The sequence below is a fragment of the Rattus norvegicus genome, chromosome 9 (assembly GCF_036323735.1).
Source record: "Rattus norvegicus strain BN/NHsdMcwi chromosome 9, GRCr8, whole genome shotgun sequence".
Classification (NCBI taxonomy): Eukaryota; Metazoa; Chordata; class Mammalia; order Rodentia; family Muridae; genus Rattus; species Rattus norvegicus.
Window position 1 is genome coordinate 96,893,391 of NC_086027.1, and position 24,999 is coordinate 96,918,389.

A 24,999-nucleotide genomic window follows, 5' to 3' on the forward strand; every position below is an offset into this window, starting at 1 on the left:
TAGAAGGCGTGGGGAGGGAACACAAACTTCAGAGTGTCAGTAGCAAATGTCATGAGCTTTAGAGGCAGGAGAGACAACAACCATAGTGACAACTTGGAGGGGTTCTAAAGACTTGAATGGGGGATGTGGCTGTGGTAGATGGACAGGCTGACACAGAAGTGGTCACAGGTTCAGTGGAAGTGGACAATCGCTGGATATCAGATTGAGAGCATGTAGGCAAGCTTCTGAAGATAAGGAAATTGAGTTTTTTTTTATCTCATAAGAAACTTGAAGCTTTTAAGGGTGTTTAACAAAAGTGTTGATCTACATCAGCCTTGAGAATGAGCCATTCATTCACTCTCTCTTTCTCTCAATATATATTTGCTGAGATTCTCACTGAAGGATAACATAGCAGGTAACAAAATTGATGGGCTCCTGTCCCCTGGACCTCATGGTCTTATGGGGCAACAAGAATAAACAGACAATATAGCCACATATGAGTGTATACTAAATGTGAGACAGGCATGGAGGGCAGGCAGGTACTCAGCATGGTGTGATGGTGTGGATATGAAATGTCTCTCATAGGCTCGTGTGTTTGAACACTTGGTCTCCAGCTAGTGGCACTGTTTGGGAAGGTTGTGCAACTGTTAGAAAATAGAGCCTTGCTGGAGGAAATGGGTGAGTAGGAGCAGAGCTTGAAGCTGTATAGTCCAGCCTTACTTCCTGCTTACTGACTACTACATGATGGCGGTTTCAGTGTGACCAGTAGCCTCTTGCTGCCATGCATTTCCTGCCTGCTGCCATGTCTTCTCTGCCATGGTGAAAAGGTCTCCTTGCATATAAGTCAGATTTCAACTCTTCTAGTCAGATAATTTGTCACAGGAAGAGGAGCAGTAATAAGATAGGTGATGTCCATGGATGTTTGGTTTCTCTGACTATACACTTGGGAGAGCCAGAAGTGAAGCTATGTGGAGGAACTGGTGTTACAGATGGGCACTGATTGAGAGCTGAAAATGAGGTATCTGTTGCTGATGGGGCTACATACAGCATGCATTGGGAATATTACCAACGTACGAAGACTAGGTATCAAGACCTCTGGGAAAATGCCAAGGTTGCTGTTTCCAAGATGCCAAGGGAAAAATGTGTCATAAAAGCATGAGTCTAGGGGACAGGGATCCACAATACCAAGCAAAGCCAGTCAGGAAAGCTACAATTTGAAGGCATAGAAAGACTTGTATCTTGTACAAGGTCATCAGCTGCTGTGTGGAGGATAGATCTAAGTGGGCAGAATGGAAACTCACTGTAATCCAAAGGAGATTCATAGTCAACTGCACAGAGCAGTCTTGGTAACCCTGGAGCAAAAAGGCCAAGCTCAAAGCAGAAGTGATAGCTCTTGATGTTGGGGAAAGAGCAGTGGAAGTACCTTGTCTCTGTTTTGTAGAAATTACTTACCGACTGACCACAATCAGGGCTCTAAGGCTGCTGGTAAATCCAGACTCAGCATACATTTTCAGATAAACCTCGCCTTGGTTTACACACTGGCATCCCATCCAGATGCAAAAAACCACGGCTTCCTATTCAAATTCACTAAACTTAATTCTCCTTCTCCCTTTTCAAGGCAGAAAGCCGAAGTCTTGGTGACATAGAATCATGCCCTCTCAGAACAGGATACCAAATGGTTACCAAAAATACTGTTCAAACGTTTGGTGACATTGCCTGTATTTCCATTGTTCTTTTAATTTGGCCCTCCAGTATGCCATCAAATCACTTTGAAATCACTTGAAATAGCTCCTCTGGCATGATTCTGACATGGAATGCACACATCTCCCTGAAGTCTGTTTTGATATGTGGTTCCAAAGTCTGACTGTAAGCAGGTCCACTCAAGTCCAGCTTCTATAGATTCCTTCCATGATAATGTAACAACTTCCCTATGGAGGACTCTATTTGAATTTTAGATTTGATATGTCTGTTATCTTTGTATCCACACATCATTATTTTTTAAGTGTCTTCATTCTTCTTTCCTCAGGTGTTGGGAGTACGTTGTATCACACGGTCTTCTTCCTTATCTCATCCCTGGAGTAGCCTATGACTGCCTTTCCTTTTCTGGGTGGGGTGTTCCGTCATGGACAGTACCATCCATCATAGTTTATGTGCTGTGATGGTTTGAATGTGAATGGCCTTCATAGGCTCATGTATTTGAATGCTTAGTCACCAGTTAGTAGAATGGTTTGGGGAGGATTAGGAGGTGTGGTTTTATTGGTTGGAGGAGGTGTGACACTTGGAGTAGGTTTTAAGGTTTCAAAGTCCACACCAGTCGTGCTCTCTCTCTCTCCCTCTCCCTCTGCCTGTTCCCTGTAGATCAGGTTGTATATAGGACTTTGGTAGGTTGCGATCAGATCACAAGAGCAGAATATTCATGAGTGGGATCTGTGTCCTTACAGAAGAGACCCCAGGGAGCTCTCATATCACTCCCACCCCTATCATATAAGTTCACAGCTAGAACCTCTCACCTATGAACTAGGAATCAGACCCTCAATAGACACTGATGGGCCTCTCCTGATCTGAAACATTTTAGCCTCCACAGCTGTAAGAAATAGTTATTTTGTCTGTCAGCTACTCAGCCTGTGGGGTTTGACTGTAGCCCACTATGATGCTAGGGTTGGAGTTACTGACAGTCAACTGGAGCTGAGACACTTCTGAGGGCTAACACCTGATGTAGAACATGTTAGAATGGGGATGAGGGATGCTGAGGAGAAACAGCAGGACAAAGGGCAGCAGAGAGCTCTGAATAAGAGCACAACCCAGGCATCTAATAGGAAACCAATCCAACAGGAACCTGCAAGAATGAAGCCATGAACCAGAGACACAGGGAGGGAGAGGAGAACACACAGGTAGAGAGCATGTCCTAAGAGGAGACGGGAAGCAGTGGCCTGGAGCACAGCATGGGAGTTAAGGGAGAGCCCGAGGCCTGTCCACATGTAGTGTAGAGTGCTAAGACCATGTGACAGCAGGACTGTCCCCATGCCCAAGCATAACTACAGCAGGTCATCCCAGTTCCTTTGTGCCTTTGAGACCTGGACTCTGTCCTTGTCATCTGTGACCCTGCTCTCAGCACAGGCTGGGGTACATGCTCCAAAGTACCCCTGAACAGGCCACCCTGGGAACTCTTTAGAAGTAGAATGCAGAATACATAGTCCTTGAGCCTTCATATCCACTTGTCTCCCTCTCCCCACTGGACTGCTGCTTCTAGAGCCAGTTACCTTGGCTCAGACCTTACTGTCCTTTAAGTGATTCAAAGTCATTACCAACCATCTCCCCAGCCTTGTCTTAGCCACAGAACAGGCCCCACCCTAGTGGTTATGCAAGTCTTTCTCTGGCACATGCCCACTCATGGTACCACAGTTCATGCTTGTGGCTCAGAAGAAGACATTGGGGATACTGGGTAGAAACTACTTCATGGCGAGGAAGTTAGCCAGGGAGAGAAGCTCAAACAAATGAAAGGCTAACAGTGTGCACCTGTTTCACTGTTTAAAGGGAAGAGGGTCTCACCAGTGCCTAGGTCACACATGAATGCTGACCACTCATGCATATTGTACACAGGGTCAGCTAATGACATCGTTCTTATTTTCCATTATTCCACATTGTCTTCTTGAGCCGCTATAACAAAATGCTACAAGCTGGTGGCGTATAAGCATCCAAAGCTAATCTTCCTACAGTTCTGGAGGCTGGAAGGGTAAGAGGGAGGTATAGCCATAGCTGGAGTTTGATGACAGCTCCCTTTTGGGTTTGCCTGAAGTGAGGAAAGGCTTCCTCACAGTGTGTTCAGATGGCTAGAGGAAGCTCCAGTCTCTTCAGGGGACTTGGCCTCCAGCACTTGATCACTTCCCTGAGGCCAGACCTCCTCACACCATCGTCTCACTGCAGGTCCTTGTCAATATCACAAGTTCCTCAGATGGCTTTTGGGGTTGCTTCTTGGGGGTGAAGCCTTAGTTTTCAAATCACTTGGTGGAGACACAGTAAATATGAAGGCTGCATGCAGACACAGCTCAGAGGAAGGAGTGCCAGAGGCAGGGGAGGAGGGGTGACAGACATCAGCTTGGGTACAGAGGTGATGCTTGAAGAAGCCGATTGTCTCCAGGCCTGGGGAGGCAAGGCCTGAAGGAGAGAGGCTGGTGTTTGTCTGGGCTCCTCTCTATGTGGGTGGCGGGGGCAGCAGCATCCCTGAGGCCTGCATGTGGGTGGTTGCTCTACCTGAGAGGGAGGAGGGGAAGTAGGAGGGGGAAGTTGAGAGAGGCCAGACGCAGTAGAGTGGCTGAGAGCAGGCCAGGTTGCCTCCAGCACCTGAGAGCACCAGGCTCTTTCTATTCTGTTTCTGCAGACGCTGTGCAAGCTCCTTCCAGAATAGTCTCCCACCTTCACCGCTGCACAGCCCAACCAGCCTCAGCCGGGGTGGAAACGTTCCTGAGCATCCTGTTGGAACAACGATGAGAATGATGGGACAGTGGAGAGCTCTGTCAGCAAAGCACCTGCCAGGCAACCATGAGGACCCGGGTTTGATTCCCAGAAACTATGCAAAAGAGCCTGCTGTGGCTGCACGCTCTTGCAGAACAGAGGTGGAGACAGGAGGATCCCTGGACCCTGCAGGCCAGCTCACCCGGTCTACCTGGAAAGATCCAAGTTGCTGAGAGATCGTGTCTCAGAAAAGCTGGGCGGCATTTAAAGAATGACGCCTGAGGTTGTTCTCTGGCGCACACACACTCACACACACACACACACACACACACACACACACACACACACACCGCCGTTGGATTTACTGCCCTCTGTTTGAGACAGCTAAGGAGACTGGCTATGTAGAGCATTACCTGTCAGTTCATAAAATATCACAGATGGCCAGAAGATTGTCTTAGGTAAGTCTGTCCCCAAAATAAATTCTATCTAATAAACATAGTCCCCCCCCAAAAAACCCCAAAAAACAAAAGGAATTTATGTATTACCTTTCTTTCCCAGAGTTGTTGTTTAATACTGTTATTATTATGAGGTTTCAGACCCAGGACAGGGTCTGAGGTACATATTTTACATACTAAAGCAGACCAGGCCTCCAGGCTATCCCAGCGTCCCTTAGTCTCTTCCTGGCATACTCTTCCCCCACCCTGAACTCTACAGCCCAAGGGCTGTGCTGCCCTTCCCCCCCGAAGCTCTTCCCAATATAATCCAGACATTTTGCTCTCTCCTTGTTACTCATCTCTCTCCTCTTTCTCTCCCCGAGTGGGCCTTCTCTCTGCCCCTCCCCTTTTCCTCCCTCCCCATGGTAATAAATCTGCATATACAGATTTTAATCTGTCTTGAATTGGCTCATTTCACCGGCAGAGAAAAACCTATCAGTTACTATTTTGTGTTCCTTCTTTGCCGATTTCATACATGTTAACAGTGCATTCTGGGTACCACCCCACAGCCCTACTCCTACCCAGCTCCCTCCTCCCTACCTGTCATGTCCCTAGATTCAGGATGTTGAGGTTTATTGTGAGACCCATTTGCTTTATGAGATCCATGTGTGTGACTGCCGGATTGGGACTGACTCTGGAACCTAATAGCGTCACCAGTAGGAACACAACTGAAGGCAGTAGACCTTTTGAGTTTATTCCTATGGTTTAGCAGTGCTGTCCCCAGGCCCATTCTTCTGCAGACCCAGAGCAGGCTTCCATAGTCATTTCTGGTTTCCATGGCTGTGTCTTGCCCAGAAGATGGCGTCTCTCAGCCATTTGGCCATCTTCTGGCTCTGACAGTCCCCTCCCACAGTATAACATCTGTCTCAACAGCTTTGATGGAAGCTGTAGGCTCTGCCTCCATAAATATGATCTAATAGAACTTTGATCCATCTTCAAGAAAAACCAAGATGCATTTTGAGAGAACATTCTGCTAAGAATCCAACTTCCGAGGGAGGAAATGGCTTTCTGCTTAGCCTTAAATGGCTTTGGCCATGATTAGATTTCAGTGTGTAAAAAAATTGGGGCAGCCTGTTCAAAGCAAGAAGATGAGAAGAGTGGAGAAGCACCAGGACCTGGGTAATTATAAGCGAGTCATCATATTCCCCTGAGCCCTGTGTCCCCATGTAGAAAGAGAGGAATAAAGAGTAGGTGGCCTCCTGATACCAACCCACCCAGGTCTCCAAATCCAGAAGTCTTAGCACAGTGGGGGGTCTGAGGGGAAGACAGAGCAGTGCCTGGCTCAGAGCCATGCCTGTCCCATCCATATGTCATCCTGGCTCTATTAGGACTCATATATGACGGTGTGCCTGGTGAACTAACACCATTCTCGCCATGGCTTTCCCTGCCTTCTCCTTTGCCCTCTCCTCATTAAAATCCGACTATCACAAGAGTAACTAATCAAACAATACCAAAGACATTTTGCTTATTGTTGATACGCAAATCCTCTGGGCAAAGGGCTGGGACCGTCTGCTGTGGTGTGAATTTGGGATATCCCTCACCAGCTCAAATATTTGAACTCGCTCCACAGCTGGGGACACTGTTTGGGGGAGGTTTGGAGAAGCATTTGGGAGTTGAGGTCTCACTGGAGGAAGTAAGTCACTGGAGGCGGGCTTTATATCCATCCCCACTTCCTCTTTACTTTCTGCTTTCTGAGTGCAGATAAGGTGTCATCAGCCAGCTGCCTCGTCTCCCTGTCACCATGCTTTCCCTATTTGCTGTCATGTCACCCTTCCATGATAGACTGCGTCACTCAGGAACCATGAGACAAAATGGCCCCTTCCTTACGTTGCCTTTGTCAGAGGATTTGGTCATAGAAATGAGAAAGAAGCTACGGCATAGTTGTACGCACTGCTGTGGCCCACACTTACTCTGTGCACCTCGTGCAGAGAAGACACGGGCCGCACAAACACTGTGCATGCATTTGTGTATGCATCTGGGGGAGTCTTCTGGAGCTGGACAGCAGCACAGCCCACTCCTCGTGTCTTCATGAGCTCTGTTGATAAGAAATAATTAGGAAATTATTTAAAAGTTCCCATTCTGTTGACTCTGTCTTAAGATAGACAAGCTCTTTAGGAAGGGGAAAAAAGGGTCCAAGTGAGAGATATTTGTTTTTCTTGTCTATTGTTTTGTTGCCTCTCTCTCTCTCTCTCACTCTCTCTCTCTCTCATTCTCTCTCACGTGTGCGCGCACGTGTGTGTGTGTGTGTGTGTGTGTGTGTGTGTGTGTGTGTGCGTTTGGTTTTTTGTTTTTGTTTTGTGTGTATGTTGTTGCTGACAAATCTAGCTTGTATAAATTTGTCAGGAGCTCCAGTCTTCTTGGGGAGTCGGCTCTTCTTCAGGGTGCCCATGCCTACCATGAGGGTGATCCCTTTGCCCCCACCTCTTTGCCCTCATCTCTTTCTGAGGGTGTGGGAAGTAGAAACTTCTAGTCAGTTATATTAAATGATGTTTTGCTGGGGCGTACAAGTGAAAGGTTGTCTTGCCAGAGTAGACATGTGAAAGAATGTTTTCCTGAGGCAGATACGGGTGAAAGGATGTTTTACAGGAGCAGACACAGGTGAAAGGATGTTTGGATGTAGCAAACACGTGAAAGGACCCAGGATGGAGGAGTGTAAATGTGGCCCCACAGACAATGGGAGTCACCACTGAGCATGGGTTTGGTTTGCTCTGCTCCGTTATTCTTCCCTAAAGACACACAGGTAATGGTTTGCCTTGCACAGAGTTGCTGAGCTCAACTTGTGGTAACACTGAGAAACTCACCCAAGAAGTGCTTGTGAGGTTCCTGCTGCAGCTTGCCACTTCTGTGGCCTCACCTTAGGCCGGTCGGCTAGCCTGGTGGTTTCTTCAAGATTGAACTACTGCTGCTGGTCCATGTCCAGGGGCTGACTACCAGGAGACCTGGACTGAAGCAACTGGTTTGTGCCTGGGGTCTGCCTGTCTAGAGGACTGGTCTGCAGCTGCTGAGTTGTATTTAGTGTTTGCTATGGGACTGAACTGCTGCCCAAGATCAAGCACACCCCTAAGAACTATTGCTGAACAGGTCCACTTCCCCCATATCCTAAGAGCTTTTCTTTTCCACTATCTCTGCTGGGTGGTGGGCTAGAGAAGAGGTTGAACCTTTATTAAAAGTAGGTTGCAAAAAACTATGCCTCCAGGTGTGGACATGTCACCCAGCTTTAAATGATCCCTGTGCTCTTCCTGCAGCTGATGATGACCCTCCACAAGCATCCTCATCATACCCGAGTCACTTAGTGTAACCCAGTCACAGTGTTTGGTAGTCCACACAAAAGGATGTGGCAGGCATCGCTGAGACGTTAAGGGGGATGAAGGTCGGTCCCAAAAGGCAATGTGAGCAGTTAAGAAGAAAAGAGATAATTGGGGAGCAAAGACAAGAAGGAAAGTGAAGGAGATGGGGAGGAGTGGGTGGAGAAAGAAGGAGGGGACACAGAGGAAGGAGCAATGGAAGGAGATGGCAGTGGGAAGAAGTAGGCATTGGAGGGAAAGGGGGGACAAGGAAACCCATCAGCACATCCATGACCTCACCTACTCACCTGACTGTCAATCAGACGTTTCAAAATTATGTTTCAGCCATCTTCATAGCTACGAAATGCACATGATGTCCTTTTTAACTACAGTTACTATGCTGTGCAGATTAGTGACTCCTCCCATTTAAGAGTCTCTGTACCTTTTGACCAAGATCTCTCATACCTGGGGTGGCTGCCTTTCTGCTCTCTGCCCTACTGAAGTCAACTCTTTTCCATCCCCCACACAGGTGAGCACAGGCGGCATTTGTCCTATCTTTCTGCTACCGATGTCAGGATTATGTTCACTTTGTGGGTGCGTAGTCTCTCGCCCACTCTGTGTATAAACCATCGCTTTTCCTCTTCCGTCCATTCTTTGATGGACTCTTCGGTTGCTTCCTTAGCTTGCTGCTGTGAGACTGACTCTAACAGACGTGGGGATGTTGGTAAGTGCTCCACATCCTGTTTCAATTTGGATGCATTGATGCCCAGACGTGGAGTTTTAAAGGCTTAGAATCGGGCCGAGTGTGCACATGCATTTGTATGTATGTGTGTTTAGATATATGTGAACAGGAGTACATGTATTTTTATGTATCCTGTAATTGCAACATTGTAGGAAGCACCGTTTGGGGTTCTTTGTTCTTCTGTCCCTTAAGAATGTATTCTGAGTATTTGTGAATGTTAAACCTTGATTTTGCTGCCCCTATGCCCAGCATTGGTATGCTGTGACTCACTCCTCCTTACCGGGCATTTGGGAATTTTGCATATTTTTCCGTCTTAAGTAATTCTGCCAGGAATGTCTTTCCAGATCAACCTTTGTTATTCACCTTGGAGTGAATTGGGTCAGAGGGCATTTACATTTTAAGCTGTAGCTGCATTTTGAGTGAGAAGCTTAAGCACAACAGGGAATTGCCAAGAGTAGCAAATCCAATTGTCTTTAGGGGGCTGGAAACCTTCTGTCAGGGACCACCACAGGGGGTAGCTAGGTCTGCTGATTTATCTACAAATACATATTCAGAGTGTGTGTGTGTGTGTGTGTGTGTGTGTGTGTGTGTGTGTGTGTGTGTGTGTCTGTGTGTGTGTCTGTGTGTGTGTACCTTGCAAATGCTTCCTTTAGAAACCATCTGAACAGCTCAGGTCCTCCTGACCCTCTCTCCCCACACACTCCTCCTCTGAGTGGTGGGACAGTCTCAGCTGTGAGAAGCAATCCAGAGGGGCTGCTCGACCTTCAAACAGCACAGAGCAGACCACAAACTACTGTCTCTGCATTTCTGGGAATTTGCCCAGGAGGCAATCAACTGTGAAAAAATGCCACAGCTCACACCACTAACTTCTAGAAAGAAAGACAAATAAAAGGTAAATCTCTTCCTAAACAGAGAATGGTTTTGCTCCATAAAGCACATGCAAAGTCACAGCTGTCGGGCATCTAGGGCATCTAACCTTCTTGTTGGTGCAGCATTTCCACTTGTTTTTACACGATTTAAAACTTGGGGACCTGCTTTACTGTGCCCACCAGGGACTCAAGAATAATTTTTATATTGTGCAGAAAATATCGAGGGCTGTCTCAAAGCATGAGGGCAGGAGTTCAGATCCCCAGCACTAAATACTGGCTGCACAGCTGTGGTAACTAGCCTGTGGTCCCAGAAATAAGACAGAGTCAGAGACTACCCCTCCCCCCACCAGAGCAAGCCGGGTAGCTTCAGGATCTAGTGAGAGACCTTGCCTGGATACTTAAGGTGGAGAGTAATTGAGAAAGACATTTGTTGTTGTTGGGGTCATGGGGCACACAATTATGAGGAAAGGACCAATGTCTTAGGGTTTTATTGCTGTGAACAGACACTATGACCAAGGCAACTCTTATAAGGACAACATTTAATTGGGGCTGGTTTACAGGTTCAGATGTTCAGTCCATTATCATCAAGGTAGGAGCATGGTAGTATCCAGGCAGGCATGGTGCAGGAGGAGCTAAGAGTTCTACATCTTGTTCTTAGGGCAAACAGGAGAAGACTGTCTTCCAGGCAGCTAGGATGAGGGTCTTAAAGCCCACACTCACAGTGATGTACCTATTCCAAGGAGACCACACCTACTCCAACAGGACCACACCTCCAAATAACACCACTCCCTGGGCCAAGCATATTCAAACCATGACAACCACAGAAGTCAGAAATAAATCAATAAAGCAACTTTATTCACTGCAGGAAAATACTTCTAACCTATTAGGGTAGCGGCCAGTCTCAGGAGCTGACACAACCACCTTGAAAGGTCAAGAGCAGTCTCCTTTTGAAGCATAAACCCACAAGCAGATGCTCAGAGGATAATAAAGAAGGAATTCGTGAATCAAGGGTTAGCTCTGCAGCCCACGATGTGGCAGATAGCATAACGTTGGTACAGACTAAAAGCTATTCTAAAGCTGTGGTCTTATCTCAACCTTTATGGGGCTCACACAGGTCAGGTAGATTTACTGCATCTGACAAGAATGCAGGACTCACATGCAGTAAGAAGGGGGCCAGCAGACCAGTGCCTCGAATTGTTCTGGGCTCTTCATTATGAAATATAATGTGGCAGTGGGTCGGGGGTACCTGGCAAACCAGTGCCAAGGTGTCGCCCTGAGAAATCACATCATGTGACAGACCTGGTATTAGGGAGGTTTATTTGGGGGGAAGGAGGGGTGTGAGGACCTGGAGAAGGGATAGAGGCAGACAGACGGGAATAGAGCCATGAGGACAGAGGAGAGAGGACATAGAAGGACAGAAAGGGAGGGAGAAGCCAGCCGGGAACATGTAGGAACCGAGAGAGGAAAAGAGAGACCTGGAGTATGGAGCAGTCCTTTATATGCACCTGGTGGGTGGTAAGTGATAGCAGCAGATGATGACATAAGTTGCTGCTAGGTCCCTGGGACGAGCCTAGTGGAATCCCTGGTGAGCTAACAACATCTGACATCAACCCCTACCCTCTACACACACATGCATGCATATACACGTATAGTAACATATACACACATGCCAGTACCCCACAAAGACATAAACCAAACATTTCAATAAATAAATATCACATAGGAGCAGGACGCTTCTCTGACTAACATGGGCATTGGAATTGCTGCATAGAGAAGAGAGCAGGATACTAAAGATTCTGTTACATCAAATACTCATTGAACACTGACAGCTTAGTTTTCCATGGCAACTGGACAGAATTTGGAATCACCTGGGAGACACCTCTGGGTGTATCTGTGAGGATGCTTCCAAAGAAGTCTGAGGGAGGATGCCACGCCCTGGCTGTGGGCAGCATTGTCCTATCAGCTGGGGTCCTAGACCCTGAATGAAAAGCTTTCTGTGAGCAGAGCACCAGCGTCTACCTCTGCTTCTTGACTACAGATGCAAAGCGACCAAGTGACCAGCTGCCTTAGACTCTTGTCACAGGAATAAATGACCATTATACTCCAGTCTCAGTAGGAAGCACGCCCAGTGTTCATTAGAGAGCCACGGAGCAGCAGGAAGGTGAGGTGGTGGTGGCCCCTCTCTCTTCTTGCTGCCCACTGGTGCCTTCCTGTCTCACAGTTCTGCAAGCCTGAGAGCTCTTGGCAGGCTGCTGCATGACTGGGATAAGAAGAGGGAGTGGTCTCAAGCCCCACAGTTAGATAAAGCTTTGTGTTCTCAACATGTAGAATAGGGCGCTGGGCAAAGGGAATTGGCTAGAGTGAATGTTTGTACCACATGCCCGTGAAAGTCAGAAGAAGGAATTCTCTTAGACCTAGAGGTACAGGTGCTTGTGAGCCACCCTGTGGATGCTGGGAATTGAGCTCAGGTCCTCCACAAGATCATTCAGTGCTTCTAACCACTGAGCCATCACTCCAGCCCCTGCAACTCTCTCAAGAAACAGCCTTTGAGGAAAAGGGGCAGAATTTTTCATTATCAGGGACTTTAAAAGCCACCGTCTCACACCAAATCCATGCTTCAGCCATCTTTGACTTTTCTCTGTGCCAGCATCCCTTTCTGCAAGTTGAGTCTCTTGAATCTGTCACCACAGAATGAGGGCCTGGTTCCCCATATCACCATCCCTCTCCACCATGAGCGACTGGGTCCTCAGACCCTAGGCCCACACGAACCCTTCCTTCCTTTATCCTTCATATGTCTTTATCTGGCATTTTGGTACAGCACCAAGAAAAGCGACTAGTACAGACACAGATACGAGAGGTCCCATGTCACAGGGTTGCCAGGGAGGACGACAAGCGTGATCCATGCATTATGCTTGCAGCCCTCTACACTGACACATTACTGACAACAGAGTTCGGCCCTGCCTTGGCCCTGAATGTAAAGATCATGGTTACAATAAACTCTCACACAAGAGCAGTATGTGTCCCCTTCTCTCCAGCATCCCAACACTGTCCCTATGTCCTCTCCACAGAGGACTCAGCCTACCCGGGCTCTTGTTCAATCTGAATCAATAGCCTTTCTGCTGGGCACACCACACATTTATTCCACTAGGCCTGCAACACTTCTTATGGCCTCACACCTTGCCAGAGTCTCCCAAGTGGACAGTGATACTCTCTCACATGTTCCCATGGTGCTGATCACACATCTCTGTCATGCAGTTACTCTGACAGTACATGTAGACAGTGGTTTTACATGTATTCAGAGTATCTCCAGCCAAGTGAGATGGAATTCAAGCTCATATGCCTCATTCGTGCTCTTTAATAATACTGCCTGAATGAATATGTCAGTCGATGACATTGAGTTGGATAAACACACACTCTACACACACACACACACACACACACACACACACACACACACACACGGGATGTGCCCTCAAACAACATTTTCATGAGCCAATTGTCGAAAATGAACTCGGAGTGATTTTCCACAAAGTGACTCTTGCCTGAACCCAGCTCGGTCCCAGCACGGCGGGATTGGTGTGAACCACTTGATGTGGAATGGTAACCTGTGTCACTGAGGCTAAGACCCACAGTGTCTAAGGAGCCTAAAGACACAGTCCAAAGCTCATAATCCTGACTGCTGGCAGATGGGACCCAGGAAAAGTGTCTCAAAGGCTGAGACCACAGATCAGCCTCCGTGGCTGTTATCAAATGTCACCTCCAGGCCATCTGGGTACCTCTGAGATGCCCAGTGCCTCTCTCCTCTGTCTCTTTCTTCTGCTCCTGACGTCCTGTAGATAGCGCTGATGGACACTGAGCCCAGGATCCCACCTCTACACCACTTCCTACAGGATATCCACCCACACCACTCAGTCAGAGACTTGTCAAACCAATAGAGAGACTTTCTTTGTCATGGCCAGCATCTCATGGCTCAGGTGTGAACCCTGCTGGCCATCCTGCAAGTTCAGGTACATGTCCTTCTCTGGCCTTTCTGAATTTGTTCCTTCTGACATGGCCAAGACATACATGCCCGACTTGATTCTAACCCATGGTTTAGCCTTTTCTTAGCCTCTGAGAGCATTGGCTGCTAAGAGTATTAACAAAAAGGTCCCAGAGGACAGGAAGCACCCAGCCTCTCCAGGTAACCACAGGAGGAACGGAAGTCACTGGATATTGAGGAAGGATAAGGGGCTTCATGAGATGGCACAATTTTGGTGCATTGGAACATGTGTCCTGTGAGAACGGGGCTTGCTCCTGGAATGGGAGAGAATGATCTCCCAAGAGTTTTGTAGCACACTTCCTTCTTCTACCCTGAACATGACTGGATAAACATTACAACTTAGAGAACAACGTTCTGAGGGCCACGCAGATGGCTCTTGGTGGAAACGATATTCTCACATTTAAGAGCACAGTAAAAAGGTTGAATAAGGTGTCCAGCCCAAAATAAGCCAGTAGCTTTGCTTTGCACCAACACTAACCTAGAGGAAATGCCATGGGCAAAGAACTCCGTGGACCAACAACCAAGACAACGTCTCTAGGAACATTCTTTGGGAGCTATGTGAAGCCCTGAGTGAACACTTCACAGACTGGGAGGGCAGAGAAGGTTTATCTTATTCCTTAAGAAGAACAGTTGATATTAAAGTCCCCATGGTCCCTCTACCATATACAGACCTCAAAGTGCTGTGATGTCTGGTGTTCCCTGTGCTGTGAGCTGAATGGTGGTGGGCTCTCTCCCATCCCTGCTGTATGCTTGTGATACACACGTTTCTGGTACCCAGCAGGGGTCCATAAGCCTTGTCTGCTCAGTGAGTGAAGATGAGGCTGACTGTGAATCTATGCTGTTAGAACCGGACCTCCAGAGAATCTGAGGTTAAGCTCTGGAATGCAAAGAATGGTTATGAACCCCAGTGGCTCTGAGGCCATCGCCAGTTTCCTCCTGGACTCAACAATGAGTTTCAATCTTAACACACAGCCATGGCTCCTGCCCTGGAGTACAAAGAGGTGGCAAGGAATGCTTCAAAGAAGGCTTTAAGTTTGTGGGCTCCTCTGACTTTTCTTTTTTTTTTAAAGCAGTGCTGTGGATGAATGAGACTTTTTGATATGTTCTAGAGACTTCCTCTAGAAATGGTAATATATCCCGTACTGCAGTGTTGATCAATTAGCAATGTAATGAGACACTTTTTATTTGAAACTAAACTGACTCCATGAGAGTAGCTCTTCTTGCCTTCTTACAGAGTAGAAATCACAATGCATTCCCCATAGCCCTTCTGAAACACTAGGAAGGAAGAAGCAGCTACTGGGAATGGATGTTCCATCAGTTGGAGAAGCCCAGAATCCAATGGGAGAAGGGAGAAGGGAGGGAGAAGAGGAAGGGGGATGGGCTGGAGAGATAGGAGGAGAGACAAAGGGAGGGGGAGGGAAGGAGGAAGGGAAGAGTAAGAGTGAGGGAGGGAGGGAAGAAGGGAGGAGAGAGAGAGAGAGAGAGAGAGAGAGAGAGAGAGAGAGAGGACTCAGGAGTTGTCTGGTGAGAACTGTCGGGGTTTTGGGAGTACTCCATTAAGCCTGGCACATGAACAGGGGGTTGTGTCACTTGAGGGAAAGAAGCCTCCACATGCGGTTCTGAGAGTGGGAAGGGTCGGGGCTCTGCTGAAAATCACCTGTGGCCTGCAGAGATCTCCAGGAGTCTTGGGTGAGGGCTCAAAACGACAAGAGGACATCTTGGTGAACAGTTGTTAAGGAGTGTTCCAAGAGAAGCATATCTGATGCCAAGGCCACCCTCACTAGCAGGACAGACCACCCCTGTTGCTTAGAAGCCTGAAGCATCTGTGACCTGGAACACATCCACAAGTTAACCAAAGGCACACAAGGGAAGACACACCACAGACAAATGCTGTAGCGAAGAATGTGGATGTCTGAGTAACACAGAGAAAGGCTGAAGGGAGGCACCACCATGGCAGGGCCAGACTTGTTCAGATCCTGGAAGACACATTTGTAGAATTAGTAGGGGGCAGAAACTTGGCCTCCTATACAACCACTAGAACACACTGAGGGAACAGGATGAGGGCTTTCTTCAGCAATGCAAGCTCTTGTCTGTCACCCACTGTGGATGTGGGGACAGAGACAGTGAGAATCCAGCATGGGGACCAGCACCAATGCATGGATAAGACACCCTTGGCTTTTGTGACAAGTAGTATTAGTTGTCGAGTCATTGGACTCTAGAATCACCCGGGATGTAGGCTTCTGAGCACGCCTGCAGGGGACTGTCTAGACAGAGTTTACTGACGTGAGAAGAGCCCTTTAACTATAGACTGAGCGGTTCCCTGACTAGACTCCTGGCTGTATAAAAATGAGGATCTAGTTGAGCATACGCATCAATATTTTCTCTCTTGACTGTGGCTGGGATGTGACCAGCTGTCTCAAGCTCCTGGACTCTAAACTTCTACTCTGTGATGGACTATAACATCAAGTTGTGAGTAAAATAAACCCTTTCTTTCCTAAGTTGTTCTTGTCCGGGCATTTTTTTCACCACCACAGAAAGGAGAATAAGGCAGCCTTATTCTGCCCGTGCTCAACCCCTTTCCTGAACTCAAGCGGATAATACAATCACGGAGTCTCTAAAGGGCTCTGGGCAGCCCTGTTATGGCGTGAAAGTGGTGTTCAAAAGATCCAAAGCCAGGAAGAAATAAACCACTCAATAGGACTTGGAAGTTCTTAGGAGCACCCGAGTGGTGATATTTTAGAACTTCGCTAAATAGAATTTTCTGGATCCTTGGATTCAGTCACGCAGGCAGAGCGTGGTTTATGCGGTTAAGCAATCCTTAAATGGGGCCTGAAAAGACTCTTGACTTAAGAGTTTACCAATGTTAGAGAAATTCTGCAGAAGTGTGCTGTCAACAGGAGGCTGCCTGGAGCAAGGGTGGAGTTCAGAGATTCTAGCAGGAGACACAGGGAAAAATCTAGCCCGCTACTGGTCTTTCTGTGAGACCAAAAGTGGCATGTGTGTTTCTATTTTCATAAAATTGAGAGGCCAAAACACTCTTAAGCACAAACCACCAAGTTTAGAAGGAAGCTGACTGATAAAACCAGGGCAGTCAGTGGTGGCACATCCTGTCACTTGGCTAAGACAGTCACTGCTTACAGCAGGGTGACAGCTATGACTGATGCTACTTCACTGAACACAGTGCCTTGGTGGAGCCCATTGTGCAGTTTGTCATTGTAAACTGGACCCACTTTGCTTGGCTACAAACATAGACATCGACTAAATACAGGACAGCACAGCCACGAATCTCCCCGTCCACAGTTCAGCCATCTTCCTTTCCTCTCTAGGCCTACAGCTTCAGGAAGCAGTCGGAAGCTTTTGGGAAAGAAGACCCTTGTGTCCCTCAGAATGCGGCTCCAGGGTTATGGGTACAGAACTGTTCTCTTCGAACTGAATATGTGTATCTGTATACACATACACACGGGGCAAGTTAAGATGTCAGGAGAGACAAGATAACTTTAGTGGATAAGAAACGTTATCATCCGGAAGGCAGGAAGAACAGAGACACATATCTCTGTTTGCCTCTCCTTCCTTTCCCTCTCTTTGTCTCTCTTCCCTCTCTCTGTCTCTTCCCTCCCTCACACCCCACCCCATTACCCCTTTCTCCTCATGTGTACGCAGTCTAGCTTGGCTCTAAAAGTCATCTGCTCTACTTACTAAGTTCCTGCTTCTGCTCTCTCCCAGGACACAGACATAAGATACAGGGGCTGGAGCCTTCCACTCAGTCTCTCCAGAGCTGGCTGTCCCCAAATGGCAGTCATGAGCCCCACATGCTGGCCCAGCCTGTGAGGTGTGTTGGGGAGGAAAGCACATAGTGACTTTTTGAAGATACACTAAATGGTGTAAAAATCCTCTTCACAGTGGCTTATGTTAGTTATAGAGTGAAGCAGCGAGCGATGTCCTGAATAAACTGGGTTATAATATGTTATTCGAGCTAATCAAGCCTAGCCCCTTCCCCCATGTGTGCATCAGAACATTCACAGGCATACTAATGGCCCATACTCTGTTTTGATGGGAGGTGTCTACTCCGTAAGTTTCGAGACATTCTGTTCTTTGGGCCGTGACTTCCCTACCTGAGTTGAGTGTATTTTGTAGGTTCAAGGTCCTTGGAAACAGAGCAGGATGAAATCAGCTGACTGGCAGGGCTACTGGGTGCGAAGTGTGTTTGGTTAGATGAGGGGGCTCACATCCCTGCCCACTGCCAGGGTTTCTTCATTACTTAGACACCTCCGAGCCTTGACCTAAAGGAAATAGTGGTTAGCAATCATCAGTCACTCCTTCCAAGGAGGCACGAGGAGACGGCACTGCAGAAGATTGCAGTCCTTTGAACCACAGAGCCATAAACCCATAAACTATCAAATCTCCTCGCCATCCTATAGCGCACAGGAATGACTGAAGGTAATGTATTTGCCAATGCTATGGGTCACAGAGGTCAGACTGTGGTGCGCAGTCCCTTGTAGCCAGCAGCCCCCTCCAGTCAGCAGCCTCTCAGATGCAATCAGCCGGCTGAAGAATCCTCACAGCGTTCCCATTTGACATGAGCCCATTTTCCACATGTGACCCAGTTTTTCCTGTGGGAAGCCAATTTCGGGGGAGGAAGGCAATGAAAGTCCAGGGTTGGGAAATTCGTGGCCTTTCACTCAGAATGCTTCAGATGGGACGTGACTGTGGAGACACAGACTTGCTTCTCAGAATGCAGGAAGTACTGGGACTGCATCTTTCAGGTTACTCACCTGGCTGCAGGGGCAGGCTGGAGAGGTAGGTGCCTGTTTTGGGCTGGAGCCTGTCCCTAAAAGCTTGTGACCTAAAAGAGGTCCTCCAGCTCCCTCCTGCTGGTTTCTGACTTGGTTATGTAATAGGGCATCCAAAGATACTTAAGAAAAGGCTTGCAAATACAAGCTATGGCATGCCCTGCTTACGTCCCTCCGGGGACTGCCACTCTGGTAAAAATAAAATGTCAATGTTTGCTGAGGCCTCAGCAACTGCTTCAGTCCTCACGGTTTGCAGCCTCAGAACTTTGCGATTTCTAGAGGAGACGGAACTGGTCCTGCCCTTGAGCCAATAGCAGCTGGTTCACCACCTGCCTGGAGGTCCCTCTCCTCGCTTCCTGTCTTCTACCTTAGATTGGCCCTTCTTGATCAAGTCTTCAATTAGTATATCATTATTATAAAATATGTTATTATATGTTTCATCATTTTATAGCACATCATTGTTAGTAGCACATCATTATTATTATTTTTTATGTTTTATTTATTTTATGTATATGAGTGGTCTATCTACACCTGCCTGTCAGAAGAGGGCATCGGATCCCATTACACATGGTTGTGAGCCACCGTGTGGTTGCTGGGGTTTGAACTCAGGACCTCTGGAAGAGCAGTCAGTGCTCTTAACCTCTGAGCCATCTCTCCAGCCCCCCCCTTTTATGTTTTATTTAGCACATCGTTATTATAAAGTTATTAACACATCCTACTTTCTTTGGGTACAGAGTTCTAGACAAAAATCACCTTTTATATTCTTAGCACTTTATTGTCTGTGTAGTAAGGAAATGGAGAGAGAGAGAGAGAGAGAGAGAGAGAGAGAGAGAGAGAGAGAGAGAGAGAGAGAGAGAGACTGAGAAAGCTGGGGGAAAAGAGATTACTATTTAGTATCTAAGCAAAGGTTAGGTGGTTGTTATAGATAAATTGTGTTGTACCAAATTCACATAGAAAGTCCTAACTTCTAGTACCTTAGAATGTATGGCCTTGCTTGGAAATAGGGTTACTGCAGATGTAACTAGTGGGGTGCACCTTTCTATAATACAGCTGATGTCCCTACAAGAAAGAGAAAATTAGGGGAGGATATAATCAATGTTTAAATTATACTTGTATGAATGACGTTTTTAAATTTAACAATGGAATTCTGGACACAGGTCAAAGTGTTCTACGGAGACAGAGAAGATGAAGGCAGAGATTGGACAATGCATCTGTAAGCCAAGGGATGCTATGGGTCACCAGCTACCAACTGGAATTATCTCTCTCAGGTCCCTCAGAGGAAACCAGCCTGGTTCCAGCACCTGAGCCCAGACATCAGCTTCCAGAGCTTCTGGACAGTATTTCCGATCATGAAGCTCCTCCTCACCCACAGGATGTAGTTACATCAACTCTGGGAAACTCTTCTGGGAGGCCCATTGAGATCCAGGTAACAGAGCCGGGGCTTTATTGTAGCCTAAAGAAACAGCACAAATTTTCTTCCTTCTCCCATGTACTCACAGTGTGCAGCTAGAAATAGCTCATCGCCATCACCCCAAAGCAGCGGAGCTCAGCTGAAAATCTGAAGTAGGCTACATTGCTGAGAAGTATATCTCTGCCCTTTGACCTTCATGATGAGCCAGCTCCTTCCATTGCCCTAGACAGCTACCCAGAACCCAGAGGAGCCTCTCCCTTCTCTTAGCACAGTCCCTCAAAGGGTGGTCCTCAGATTCCCCCCCCCCCCCGTGGGGAGGGTCCAAAGACTATTAATGATATCATCCAACTTCCCTTTTTATTGTGTGAACAACTGATGTTGCCAAAGTGACAGCAGGGAATAGAGGAACCGGAAGTAGCCATTTTGCCCATCCCCCGCAGACAGATGCTCAGAAGTAGATCAGAAGGGCAACTGGTGTCATCAAGAATATCCTTGATGTCACTGGAGGACTATTCATTTTTTTAAGTCTTGAGACACAGGCCACGGCTTCTCGGCATTCTCTGTGACACAATGAGATTCAAGTTACACCACCGCTGGTCAACTGGAATTCCATGCTGGCTCAGGAGAAGAAATCACATGGTTCACTTTAAACTCCAAGCTAAAGGGCCTCTTCCTTTTCTTTCTTTTTTATTTTTCTACGAGACAGTGCTGTTGCTTGAAAGCATGACTGACATAGGCACTTAGACTTGACTTGGCAAATGTTCTTGAAGTGTGTGTGGGACTGTCTTCCCAAGGAACAGTGTGTCCAGTCTACGTTGTCTATGATGGGAATTTAGTTTAAAGCACAAGTTGGAATTTAGGGAAACTTGACTCTGTTACCATGAGCAAATCACTCTGATTTTCCCATGGCTGGTGATGAGTTGAGTGAATATGAGTTCTGATACTGTGTAATAAGATATGTCTGTATTGGCAAGTGTCCCTGACATTGTCTACCAGGCCAGTGCATGACATAAAACCAGGCATGGATTAGGTTCCGTTCCAAAAATTCTATTCTACAGATTCATGGATTTTATAAAAATGATTTACTTACTTATTTACTATTTAGTGTGCATTAGTGTTTTGCCTGTGTATATGTCTGTGTGAGGATGCTGGATCCCCTGGAACTGGAGTTACAGACAGTTGTGAGCTATTATATGGGTGCTGGGAATTGAACCTGGGTCCTCTGGAAGAGCAGCCAGTGCTCTTAACCCCTGTAGCCCAGTCATGGATCTTAATATAATAACACAAAGTATCCATTGCTTTGGCTTCACATTGCATCCAATCAATAGGAGCCACCACTTGCTCAGTGTCTCCCCACTGAAGAAAACCATCTTCAGGCGCAAAGCCTGTGGGTGCACTCCTCCCTCCCCTGAGACACACTCGTGTGCAGCTGTCTTTGTCACACATCTCAGTCAACACAACATAGTAAGAATGAACTGGATGCAGAAGCAAGAACCCGATTGCCTTTTATGAAGCCAGGTGTCAAAAAGACTTGAAAAAAGAAAGACACCCTGGTCACCACATTCTCATGAAAATGTTATTTAAGCTAACACGAAACGGGCTTGGGACTATTGTTTCCAAGAAACTAATAAGTAGATATAAAAGTTTCTTTATTTTGACATGATAAATATCCTTTTCTGTAACCCACATTAACAATGCTGGAGTCACAGTAGTTTTTATTGGTATGAAGGGAGCCTGAAACTCTAAGGTTTGAGGATTGCTGATTGTTTTAGTGTCCTTTTAGTTGCTGCAAGGAAACATTCAGACACAACATAGCATAGGAAAGGAAAACAGATGATTTCCTTTTATAGGTTACAGTTCATCATTGAGGGATTCAGCCAGGTGCTTGTTGGGATGCCTGCTTGCTCTTCCACACAGCTTTATCTATGACTCAAGGAACTGAACTCACAGCCAAGGAAGTGTAGTAGAAACCGTGGCAACAGTGGGAACAGCGTTGACTGGCTTGTACAGGACCTTGCTCAGCTCACTTTCTTATATAGCCCAGGTCTACCTGCCTAGGGAATGGCACCACCCACAGTGGGCTAGGGCCCCCTATGACAATTAACTATCAAGACAGTCTTACACAGACATGCCAATCTGACCTTAAAAATCCCTCAGTTGAGGTCTTCCTTTCGTGTGATTTTTATGTTGGGACAAAGCTGACAGTTAATCTCACCAGGATTCTGCTGAAGAATAGTTCTCACAAATTGAATATATGCCAGGCTACAAAGTCTTGACACACTTTAGTTTTGAAATTATTTGGAATATGTTCCCATATCACAGTGAAGTTAAGTTTAAAATAAAATTGTATTTATATGCATATGTGTGTGTCACTGTGACTGTATGCCACATCTGGGGTTGGGATAGGGTGGGCTACTGGTGGAGGCCCAAAGGGCTTGTCGGACTCACGAGAATGTGAGTTATAGGCAGTTGTAAGCGGCTCAGTGTGGGAACTGGGAACTGAACTCAGGTCCTCTGGAAGAACAGCACACATTTCTCACCACCCAGCCCTCTCTCCAGCCCTCCCCCTCCCAAATCAAATGTGAAAAACCAGAACAGCCCTGGTGTTTGAAAATGAACCTCTTTGCTTTGGAAAACCGCATGTGTCAAGAAGAAATCACAGTGCAATGCAGTCAGTACTTAGAAGTAAATCTCAGTGGAAACGGGGTGCATTAAAATTCATAGTACCCGAATAAAAGCATACCTGGAAATTTGTTGTGCTAAATTTATGAGAGAGAGAGAGAGAGAGAGAGAGAGAGAGAGAGAGAGAGAGAGAATGAAGCATAAGTGAGCTGACAAGAACAAGCAAGAGGCAAAGGGAAATCAACTCCAAAGAAAACAGAAGCTCGGAGGACCAAGCAGCCAGAACGAAGGTTCTAAATGCAACCAGTCAGCAGAGACGTCATCCTGAAGGAAAGGTTGAAATGAATTATAAGACAGCATGAAGGAAATTATCGACCAATTTCAGGAAATCCCATGCAAATAGGAGTATTTTTATACCTGCGAAAGAAATTGGATCTCCATGTCGGACAGTCCCATAAGCCTGGGTCCAAATTGACTCAGATGCTTTTAGGGGAGACAATGCTCTTTACACTTCATTTTGCTGCGATGTAACCATCTTTCTAATTCACTTCACGAGGCAGCGCGACGTTACAGAGAGCTGACAAGGGCTGAACAAGAAAGAAAAATTGCCAGTCAATCCCTTTCGTGAATGTAAATGCAAAATCCTGAACAAAATGCTGGCAAATTGAATCCAATCATGCATGAATAGAACAATATATTATGACCAAATCAAGTCTAGTTCAGCACTCCAAGACTGGCTTATCATTTACAAAAGAAAATCAATGTCGTGGGGCTGGAGAGATGGCTCAGCGGGGAGAGTACCTGATGCTATGCAGGATGGTCTGACTTCCATCCTCAGGACAAACATGATAGGAAGATTGGAAGGACAGAGTAAAAATAAATGAATGTGTCTCTGCACACGAGTACACACACACACACACAAACACGCGCAGGCACACATGCGCACGTGCACACAGAGTTCTATAAAGCAAATTGAGTTCTGCAAGTTTTCCTGACCTCTACATGTATGATGTGGTGCTCAGGCTCAAATATGAATACAGAAAGAAAAAAAGAAAGGAAGGAAGGAAGGAATAGGGAAAGAAGGAAGAAAGGAAGAAAGGGGAGAGAGGGAGAAAGGAAGGAAAGAAGGAAGAAGGATAGAGAGAAGGAAGGGCAATAAAAATTAACAAATGGGTCCACACACACACACATGCACACAGAGAGAGAGAGAGAGAGAGAGAGAGAGACAGACAGACAGACAGACAGACAGACAGACAGACTCACAGAGATAAAACTCTCACACACTAAGAAATCTTTTTAGGAAACAGAGAATTATGGTTTCAATCTGTAAAGAACTTGAAAGTCTCCAGTGGTGCCATCAGTCATAAACCACCCAACGAACTAAAATCAACTTCTTTACTCACTGGTGAGCCGGACTCCCAGGACAGCCTATTGATGGACAGTTGAGATTGGCAGGCACTACTCACAGCCTAGGCCTCAGAAGAGAGGCAGCCTGGAGCTGACCAGTGTGGAGAATTTAAAACCCCAGGAAAAGAGCTTCAGGATCCACACCTCCCACTGCGACCTCCTCCGGAGTCCAGCCAAGTGGGTGTGTCTTCCGTGAGGCCACTGGTGTGCAGCTGACTGCCTCACGGACTTCATCTTGGTTATTTTGAGCTGTTATTTTTCTATTAGCATTTATGCCTCTAGCATCTGACCTCTTGTTGTTTTGTTGTGCCCTGTATAGCCCCGTAGTTCAGGCTGGCCTCTAACTCACAGAGATCTGCCTGTCTCCTCTTCCCAAGTAGTGGGATGAAAGGTGTCCCCACCACCTCCCAGCTGAGTTTCTTATTTTGTTTCCCAAGACAGCCTGCATCTCTCACTATGTTTTTCCAGTCCTTGGGACTTCTTTCCTATTTAATCTCTTAAACCACCAACTTGTGCCCAAATCGAGAACATCATCTCTCTGCAGACCCGTTTAGGGATTTTTGATTCAAGACTAATTCTTCAACCCTATGGGGGCCGACATTAGATTCTCAAGCTCTTTATGCTGGCTGCAGCCAGGAAGCAGCCTTGGAAGTCCTGACTCCCCCACAGCAAGGCTGCTGCCCTGTGTGGGAAGAGGCCACTAGGATTACCTAACCAGCTTCCTTGGGGCTCCTCCAGGACAGGAGAGACTGGCATCTCCCTTTCTACGGTCCACGAGTCTCCAAGAGTCCTGTTAAGGACTCTCACCCAGGGCACTGCCTCAGACATCTCCATCTAGAGAGGGCCCCAAGCTGCACCATCTCTCAGCCCATTGGCCTTCTTCAGACTTTGCAGCCCAGGATTAAATAGC

General features: G+C 46.9%; 2 long non-coding RNA genes across 2 annotated transcripts; both read right to left on the reverse strand.

The window, feature by feature from the left end:
- Positions 1–3,484: 3,484 nt before the first annotated feature.
- LOC134480404 (uncharacterized) lies at positions 3,485–7,076 on the reverse strand. Its single transcript, XR_010054854.1, has 2 exons — positions 6,836–7,076; positions 3,485–4,449 (listed from the first exon to the last, which is right to left on the reverse strand). It is a non-coding gene; the product is annotated as an uncharacterized LOC134480404 (long non-coding RNA).
- A 10,427-nt stretch (positions 7,077–17,503) lies between these two features.
- Positions 17,504–24,367, reverse strand: LOC103690569 (uncharacterized). Its single transcript, XR_594485.4, has 3 exons — positions 24,086–24,367; positions 23,100–23,269; positions 17,504–18,139 (listed from the first exon to the last, which is right to left on the reverse strand). It is a non-coding gene; the product is annotated as an uncharacterized LOC103690569 (long non-coding RNA).
- Between the last annotated feature and the right edge of the window lie 632 nt (positions 24,368–24,999).